The sequence below is a fragment of the Lepeophtheirus salmonis genome, chromosome 3 (genome assembly GCF_016086655.4).
Source record: "Lepeophtheirus salmonis chromosome 3, UVic_Lsal_1.4, whole genome shotgun sequence".
In the NCBI taxonomy this organism is placed as follows: domain Eukaryota; kingdom Metazoa; phylum Arthropoda; class Copepoda; order Siphonostomatoida; family Caligidae; genus Lepeophtheirus; species Lepeophtheirus salmonis.
In genome coordinates, this window is record NC_052133.2 from 40904749 (window position 1) to 40915074 (window position 10326).

At 32.0% G+C, this 10326-nt stretch overlaps 1 pseudogene; it reads right to left on the bottom strand.

The window, feature by feature from the left end:
* Positions 1-5928: 5928 nt before the first annotated feature.
* On the bottom strand, positions 5929-6109 carry LOC121115543 (U2 spliceosomal RNA; annotated as a pseudogene).
* Between the last annotated feature and the right edge of the window lie 4217 nt (positions 6110-10326).

Sequence of the window (10326 nt, forward strand, 5' to 3'; positions counted from 1 at the left end):
CTCAACACTATTAGACACATTGTATGAAAAAGACAACTTGTTGTGGTTTGTTTTTTTCAGCTGTCGTTTGGTTACAAAATGAAACCTCGTAATTAAAAATAAATGAAATGAAATTGTAATAAAATACTTCTGTATGTTTTGGGTCTCGATTTATGGTTATTAAGAACCTGCGGCTACTAATTTTAAACTTCGTTACCAAATTTGATCCACAACAAAAATAGTAAATGGTGAATGAGCTAATTTTTGGTGGATAATGAAATGAAAGTTATATTGAGAGCCACAAGAAGTCCCAGGATCCCGAGAGAGAAGGCCTATTATGTACCCAACTATTTGAATAATTGCATCCATAGAGACTCCATTGCCATATTTGCATCCGTTATTACTGTATTACCCACCGATTTCTATAATAGTATGAGGGAGAGAGAGTAAGGGAAATTAAAGAAAGAAACTACTATTAGTGATGAGAGGAGGGGAGATTAGTGATCCATCATTAAATTAATTAATTATTTTCTAATTAAAATTCTTTTTCTACCTATTTATATACGAACAAAAAACAAATACGTATTTATATCATTAATAATAGCTTCTGGTATTGTATGAACATATTATATTCCTACTGTAGACATGGCAATCTTTATGGACTCTCTAAACCTTTCCTCCTCCTCAAAAAAAAAAAAAGTAGGAAAATTGATCAGAAATTAACTCGTAGGACCAGTCCTGTATTTAGACTTATATATATATGCAAGAGCATATCCCTCATATTCTAAAAAGAGACAGAGCTGTGACTAAGACTTTTCTTTGCTGGTTGACTAGTTTAAGATTATTTTTTTAACTTATGAGGGGACAAGGTATGAGAAAACGTACATTAAATATACTTACTCAATCTTAATTTTGGAACATATTCAGGTACAGAGGTCAACTTTGTATCCTTATATAGGTTTAATAAAGATAATAAAGTGTTGTCCCATATGTGGTGTTATTTTGAACAGCCCAATATTTCGGTAGATATCACTCTTGAAGCTCTAATTTGTTTACATTTGACAGGTACAAACTGCGTCATTAATAAAAATGGAACGATACACGCTTCAACAACGCATTGAGATCATTAAAATTCTAATTTTGGGTGTTTTTCTGTTTATTTTTGAAGGAGAGGTTGTGATAGATTATAAACCGAGTAGGGAGTAGTCATTTACTTAACAAAAGTTCATTTAAGTTCAACCAATCAACGTTTAGAGCACTACTTAGAAGGGGCCAGTGAGGCAGAAAATCGACAGCTTACAAAATATACATAGGAGTTGTTAATGTTTAAGCCAAAGAGAATACATTTTGAAAAATTTAGACTCGACTGCTGCCATCATTTAATGATACCAAACAACTGGGGATATTGTGGAGAAAATCAGACGTGGTTCATAAACCGTCTCCGATTGTTTCTAATTTCTAATAATATAAAAAAATAAGCACATTTTCTGCGACGACACAGATCTTCAAATTTATATAATGGAGTTTGACGAGACTGACATATATTTATTGTGGTACCTAATTGGTTGTGACTGCTCTTTATAGATTTCTTAAGGACAAGTATTGGCATTTTTCCTCTTTGTTTATCTATTCATTGGAAGGCCTGAGCTCCAAACAATATTTATTTTTGCACACCTACTTCCAAAACCAATTATTTCCACTTTTAACAAATTCAATAGCAAAATATGTATTAGGTCCAGTTTGAATAAATACAATATATCTGTTCCTAATACTGTGCAAATATTTCCTATATTTATACACAAAATAATCGATTTTGTAGCAATATTATTCAAGTATGTACCCCATATACCTGGTGGTCCATTAAAATCTTACTAGTTCAAGAATTAATAAAGGTAGAGTGATAGAATTTAATGGGATTGACGAATATCAATTCGGCACTACAAGCAGTTCGTCGTTTCCCGGACTACCGTCTGCACCGTCAGCATATCCGAAATGTTAGAGAGGAAGAAGGGTTCTTTTCAAAAAGGCCAAAATGGACCCAGAGGAGTTAAAGAAAACAGACCAGGCCAATCCCCTCAAGTCCATGATGCGACCATGCAAGAGATCTCGGGATTTCACACTAGATTGCCCGGATATCTATCAAAAAAGTTATTTGTGAGGGTGAAGAGGCCACTTTTGATACCAGCAATGAAAACAAAAACCATCTTCACCGTTGCAAGACTCTTTTGAATGAGTCTTTTCAGTTATTTTGAACCCTTATTAGACACTTTTGAACCTCAAACAGCCCTGACGCCAACTTTCTGAACTACACCTTTTTGGTGCATGTATTTGGTTGTAATATCAGTTAGGTATAGTACCGTTTTAAATGCATCAGTTCGGTCCTTGATGGCGTCGCTTAACTTTATATCATGATTTTTTAATTAGTTTTTTTCCATTAGTTTCTGACAGTCCTAAGGACCAATAGGACTGCCCATAAACCTGGAATAGCCTGAATAAATAGGGATGTACACAACGCTATGTCCCACTATGGGTAGTTATTGAAAATTGTGTTATTTTGGGTATGTTAAAGAAAGAAACCGTACATCAATATGGATACCCTGACAATTTGAAGACTGTTTTGGAGGAGAGCAGCTTAGCTGTCATGACATTTCATTAGATTAGCTACAATCAGCTGTGAAAAGGGAGTAGGACGAGAAGAAAATAAACAAAGACATTGGCTAGAATTACTCCGATGTCCATCCTTAATTTTAACTGGAGTCCAACAGAGACTTACAATTCTAACTCTGCAGCAAATCCCCAAAGTTACTCCGTGTCTTTTTTGAGCACACATGAATGTTCATTCAAGTTTTGAATATAGTTGAATGTAGTAGGAAATGAAGTTTGCCACTTAGGACTTAAATAATAATGACAACAGCAGAGGAAATGCAAATGCATTATTTATATTACCAATTCCAAAGAAACGGGCCGGCTAAAATATACACACGATTTACATTACTATCTCTGGTACTAGTAAACCGAGCAACCCTAAAAGGCAATCATTTGTCATCATATCATTGTCAGTTGTCACTGTCTGACAGGGTAAAATACCGAAAGTAGCAAATCCGAACGGCCAACCGTATGCAAACAGAAGGCCCGGATCTAACCAGTATATATTTTGATAGATATCTCCTTTAACTCACTAACCTACGAGCAAATATTTATCTGATCTTGTGAATCGTAATTGTCGGACCCGTGCCATCCCTAGGTCTACAATCCCATATATTTAAATTCTCTTTTACAATTAATGTTCAACTAATATAAATTCAAGGAACAACTTAAAAATTCGTTGATCACTAATATTTTTTTTTTTTTTTTTTTGACTTGGCAACAAACATTAAGGTCAAAAAACTTATTCCTCGCAGGTTATGTAGATGATAGATCATTTCTTAATCTTTTTTAAAAATCTGTTTTTGGATTTAATTTTTTTCTTAGTTGTAGGAATATCATACCTAATATTATATATAAACAGATTACAGAGATGAATAGTAACAAGTAACAACTCACACAATTTGACGTGGAATGAATATAAAAAATGTACTTTTTTAATCAGGGCTGCGGAATCAGAGTTAGTACCTTAGTCTTGTGAATAGTCAATGTTATGATAATAAAGAGTAACGTTGCAGTAAGAGGTTATTTGTATTTCTGTTCCTCGGTTACGAGGAACAGAAATTGTGTTCATAAACTTATGAATGTATTAGCACTAAATAGATTTTGATCCGTTTCATTGATTGTTCATCTTCTTACATATATCTTATATTCGAAATATTTATACTTGACACAATCATTTACTACGTAACACTAATAACTACCTATAGGTATAAATTAAATTTATGTTTATAGTCTCTGGACTTGAACTATAAAATATATTATTAAAAAAATTGTGTTTTGAAGCAACCCTATTCTTAAACCTCTTAAACCATTCATGCCAAGTGACTAGAGCCTTAACTAGAATTTTCCTTATAAGGGGGGAGTGCTCTTTGATAAGAGACAAAATTATACAAAATAATTTTTTTTTACATTGGTAAAATAAATAAATAATTTTGCTTTGGGGCTAACTTTTTTTGGTCATTTCAACAAAAAAAAAAAAGTTTAAAAATAAAGAATTCCATTTAAATTTCAGAAAAAAATTATTTTTTTCCAAAATTGTGACAACAAAAAATTAATAAAAAACTGACAAATTTGAAAAAATAATCCGGGAATTTAGTACCCCCTCCTCTCTTACACATACACCCACGCATAGTCAGACCTACAAAGGTCAGGATCTCTTCCCGTACATTAAATCTACTTTTTTTTGTCATCAAAATGAGAAATACTTGGGTGAAAAATGTTTATACAAATTTATGAATTTTCTTTTGAGGGTTAGAACACATCATCGCTTAATACACGGGGAAGGTACCTTTAAATCAAAACTATAAGTTATACTAATAATTAAATATTATTTTGGAAATATATTAAACTGAAAAAGTTTTCCTTATATTAATTATTGATACTGTGTTGTGATTTGATATATTTTGTACATTAAATTCAGCTCTATGATTAATGTCAAATCATTATTTTATTGCGGGGTGGCAAGAAATCCTGCCGTTTTCTACTTCCAATACTATCAAAAAAAAAATTATTTATATATAAAAAAGTGTTATATTGTTCAAAAGTCAAAATTACAACTAGAGAATTGTCAATATTAATGGATTAATATATAGGATAAAATGTGATCACTAGGGGTCGGAAAAAATATCTGAAGTCAGAATTTGATTTTTCAAAACTCAAGGAATCTCCAGAGTTTCTGGAAAAGGTACAAGATAAAAAAACGGACTCTTAATGGGGTACCTCCCATTGCTATAAAATTTCTCATAGGGTCCTTCCCAGGATCTCAGAGTCCCGTTTTTACAGTATTTCTTGGAGTTTTGCATTTAGAAGAAATTCCCAGTAGATATCACATTTAATTATGATATAATACATGAATTTATGCAAGGTTGAATATTCATTGAAGAATCACTTGAGATAAAGTTTTTTATTTACAATTTAGTGCAAATGATTGTCATCACCAAAAAAAAAAAAAAATGATGCACCTTTAAAAAACAAAGAAATGAATATTTAATTAATTATAACTTCACCTTTTATCGTTTGAAACATGAATAAATTGTGAATTTTTCCCTAATGTATGAGTCAAACTAACATAATATCCATTTTTTCGTATCAAAATATCTAATAAATTAATTTAATTTCACAGTAATAATTCATGTTGAGACTCGAAGTTTTGATTATTCAAGACCGATGGGAACCGAACTTAAATCATAGACTGAAATCAATACAGTTGGCATAAATTTAAATGGTTGACAGAAATGTACTCTTTCTAAAAAAGAGTCAAACATAAAGCAAAGTTTGTTTGAATAAATGTAGAAATATATTAAGATCAGTCACTGGGTGCATTGTATATAGTGATCCCTGATGTATATCATAAACACATTTAGATCTAAGAAATAGCAATGTAGTCGTTTTGATGAAATATTTCAAGCGTGTGCATGTATATAGTTCTCCCCCATGTAAATCATATAAATAATAATGCAGTGTTATTAATGAAATATTCCAGGCGTGTGCCCGCATACAATTAACACTTTTTCTGTTTACTTTTGTTATTTGTACCTTATGTTTATTATCAATTCATAATTCATATTCATTTTGAGTATATGTTATGATTTGAATTAAATATAAACGCTGGTATGTTGAAATAAATTTTGTGTACTTTTATTAGTGAGCTCTTTAAAGAATAAAGTATAAATCATTTATCCGAACTTATAATTCTTTTTTCTCAAACTCTTATTATTATTTTTTTCAATGGTGAAGACAGAAATCATCATATGCATTGATATACGTATTGATATATCCTTTACCCAATATATTTATGTCTTTTTTTTATGGGTACTCCCATACAAGGCTAACCCACAACTGAGCTAACACAAGAATAGAAACATCCATCCACGGACATATATAAGGTTAATATGGAAGAGGGAACAGAGTTCTCATATTAGACATTCAGCTGATAAGAACAGATACCACACCTTTGATCATAGCCGAGAGGTCGAGATGCAACCATGGGATCAGCTAATTCAACCAATAATTTGGTAAACTACAATATATTTTTTTTGTAACCATAGTCAATTCAAAATAATATTAAATATTTATTTAATATATTATTTATGGAAAGAGACAAAATGGCTCAGGTGGCGGGGATTATCTCTTTTAATACCCTCAAATATGTACTTTGTTTGTAGCTATAGGTACATATGTATGTAACAATGTTGATGCACTGGTAAATCTATTGTTTGCCTACTATAGGGAATGGGTTATTTATTTAATGGGTATATAATACCTTTTTTTTAAAGTACTCAAGAAAAGAGACGAGCATAGTAGGGGAGAAGGAAAGTAAGATTAAAAAAAAGAAACACTTTTATAATCCACAACGTGAGAATCATAAATGTTCTACGACAAATAATACCAAAGCTGAAATGTTTCATTTGTCTGAGATTCTTTTTGTTATATGTTTTGGACAACAACAACAAGAAATTGGGTCCCAAGAAAGACATAGTAGAAACCCCAAACAGTAAAACAGTAAGAACAACAAGCGGAATCAAATAGGTATTCACGGGATGGATTGAGAACGGATTGGTCCGTGTTCAGTTATTTAAAAGGGAAAACATTGATTCGGAACTGAGCTGCATCGTTTCTCGAAGCTCCTTCCGGAACAAATTAAATTTGAGTTCCTGGGGCTCTATTGTAGGTATATACAGGATTGGACAGCAAAACATGAACTCGAAAGGTTGCTATTGAAATAATTCAATATTTTTTTTTAAAATTTTAATTATAACAAAAAGAAAAAAAAAAATTAATAAAGACTTGTAAACAAGGCCTTTGCAAACTTGGTCACTCAATATGACCAACTTCCGGATCAATCTCATCCTTTACACCTTGCCAGAACTCTTGTAGGAGTCTGATGACGAACTCCTCAGAGAAGTTGTTTCACGCAGCCACTATGACGGTCTTCAAATAGTCCACATTTGTGTCTGGAGTTTTGTCGGTTTTTTTCTCCAAGTGCATCACAAAACGTATTCTTGATGACGTCATTAATAGGATAAATAACTTAATATAATTCAATTAAATCTCAATTATTATAACAGTTTTGTTATAGGATTTGTATTTTTGCATATATAGGTCATTCCACGAGATATTTTAGCCAGGAAACAAATTTGGTATGTGGTATTATTGATAGTAGAACTACTCAGAAAGGAAATATTGCACCTCCTCTTCTTCGCTTACGTTCATAGCCAACTAAACTTGGACGACAATGCCTCCCACAGTGGTCGTTTTGCCACTTGGCTTATAGCTTTGGCCAATACTTCCTTATTCAAAACCTAGCTAAAAATAATAATCTTGTTTTTTCTAAGAAAATTATTTTTTTTTGTCTTGGTCTTTACAACGGTACCAAGGACTTTGAGTACCTGAGCCTATTCAAAAATTGATTTACAGACACCGACCGTTCTCTATAACCACATCACTACATATATATATCATATCTAGAGTTGAATAAAATATGTCCGAGAATGCAGGAGCGACTTTTTGTAGTTGCAACCTAAACACGGTTATTTGTTTTTCCAAGGCTGCTATCTTTATTATTTAATTCTTGAGAAGAGAACATCCAAGTATAAAGTAATAACTAGTGGGTGTGTTCATTGGGCTAGATTTGGATATTTCAATAATCCATAGCTATTCACAAAAAAAAAAAAAATTCACAAAAAAATTAGCAAAGATTAAATTTTTTAGAAAAAAAATTCAAAAATTCATAGCAGTTCACAAAAATATTTTTTTTTTTGGAAAAAAACATTACAAATATTACATTTATTGAAAAAATATTTCAAAATTAGAGATTAAATATTATAATTATTATATTAAATTGCCCGAATGACGAAAAAAAAATCTAGTAAAAAGCGAAAATTCCTTTATTTGGGCAGGGGGCTACAGCGCACCTACGGACACCTCTGATAATATAAGCCCTGGCTTTAGAAGGAGTAGGATTTGCAGGGCCTCTGTCGGGATGGGCTGAATGGGCTGTCCCCCACAACCGAAGAATTTTTGTCGTCTTTACCACCTAAAAACTATCGCTTTGTGGGCAAAATTGAATTTTTTCCAAAAAAATAAGTACTGTGTTTATTTTTTTACTTTCACAGTTGCTCGTATCTGATCTAATAAAACTTCATGACAGCTAAGCTGCTCTCCTCGAAAACATTCTTCAAATTGTCAAGATTACCACGTTCATTTTTGATTTCTTTTATTTTTACATACCAGCAGGTCATATTTTATACATCACTGATCATATCCAAGTAGATCAAAGAGATATCCCTTGTACGTAATGTAAATATTGCATTTCAATCAATCTCTTAAAATAATAATAAATCGATGATGAAACAAACTTATCCTCAACAACATTATTTATTTGGAGTTCCTTATACGTAAGTATATCTACACAATGTCTATTTACAAAAAAAAAAACTTTTGTTAAGATTATAATCGAAGGAATAAAATACCTGTAAACAAAATGACAATAGGTGATGTACCTATGTTATACATACAAATGTAGGGTTCCTTTACCTTTCAATACTCATCATGTACATGGGTATTAGGTACACATCTACCTTTGTACTTTATACAGATGCTAGTGATGCAACAGATCCTTTATTTGCGGTTCCGGGTTCTATTTAGATCTTTGTACTAACGATTCCAGGTTATTAACAGATCATCATACAAATTTCAACTGCTCTGATCGGTTGCAACGAAGTACTTAGATTTGAGTATAGATCTTGTTCTTTCATACCCTACCGTATACGTAAGAAAAATGCATCATAGCAGAAAACATTAACAAAATCATCAAGAGCTCAAATGTGATTAAGATTATGAGCTTAAAATTTATTTACTAGTGAAAAAACACATTTTTCTTCCTTAAAATTCAAAACGTCCACCTTCAACATAAATTGCAGCCTCTAAACAAGGAAGAAAGGCCTTGTACACTATACTCATAAAACATAGTCCTCCACTTCCGCTCAATGAATGCCGTCACCTCAACAGAATTTCAGTGGGAGAAATCACAGGCCTTGGCTTCCATGGTGCCTCAAATCCATAAGTCAAGTAGGTTCAAATCTGGTGAGGAAGGAGGCTACAATGTCCAGGGCCAGAAATCGCCTTTCATTCAATTTAGTAGTTTTTTTGGCCTCAGTCAAACTGATGGCCTTTACTGTTGATGTTATGAGATGGTGTTTTGGCGGACTTAGCTATTGAGGGTTGTGTCTTTTAATGAATTCCTGGTCGTCTTTTCACTAACTTGTTGCTTTTTTGTGAGCTTAAACGTCGAAGTTTGAGGATTTGCTTCAATATTGTCTCCCAAGGCACTCATGAACACCTCCAATCGCTTTATGTTGTATCCCCCACTCCCATACTTCTGTTCATAGCTGTTGTCAGCCTCAAAAATTCCTGGTCCTCAAAACAGGGGACCTGTTCACTTCATTATTCTTGACCACTTCACAAACAGGAATTCCCGCGTGTAGCAAACCAAGAACTCTACGTTTCTTTGGCGACCTCACGAAACTGACCTTATTTTTAAAAAATTGTATGATGTCAGGGGCCTCTGCGAAGGGTGGGGTGGAGGTGCTGTAGTCCTCCCGAAATAATATTTTTTTTGTTTTTTACAAGAAAATATATATATATTTTTTTTTTCAAAAATTTTAATATTTGAAATGTATTTTTAAACATTTCTTTGCAAATAATAAATTTTTTGTAAATAGCTGTGAATTTTTGTACTTTTTTTCGGTAAAAATTAATTTTTGAAATATTTTTTCGAAAAGTTTAATTTTTTTATAAATAGTTGTTAATTTTTGATCTTTTTTTTCAAAAAAATTAATATATAAAGTTTAAATTTTGAGTTTTTTTTCCAAAAAATTTAATTTCTCAATTTTTTTAATTAAAAAACCAATCTCCCCAAAAAAAAAAAAAAAAATACTGCGAATACTCGATTGAGTAAATTGTAATTTTTCTCCAATTTATTAAAGTAAATTTTTTTATTTTGTCTAGGGCGACAAAACACCGAAAAAGATATCAAATCTTTACCTGTATTGTATCACACAACCTTTCATTGGAAAAGAAATGATAAGGGGTAAGTGGGAAAGAAGCAGAAACATCCATAGATGGCGTTATCTGTGGTATCATAAAAAGATACATCTTAGAAGGAGGAAAAATATATCAGTACGACTAGGAATCTACTCA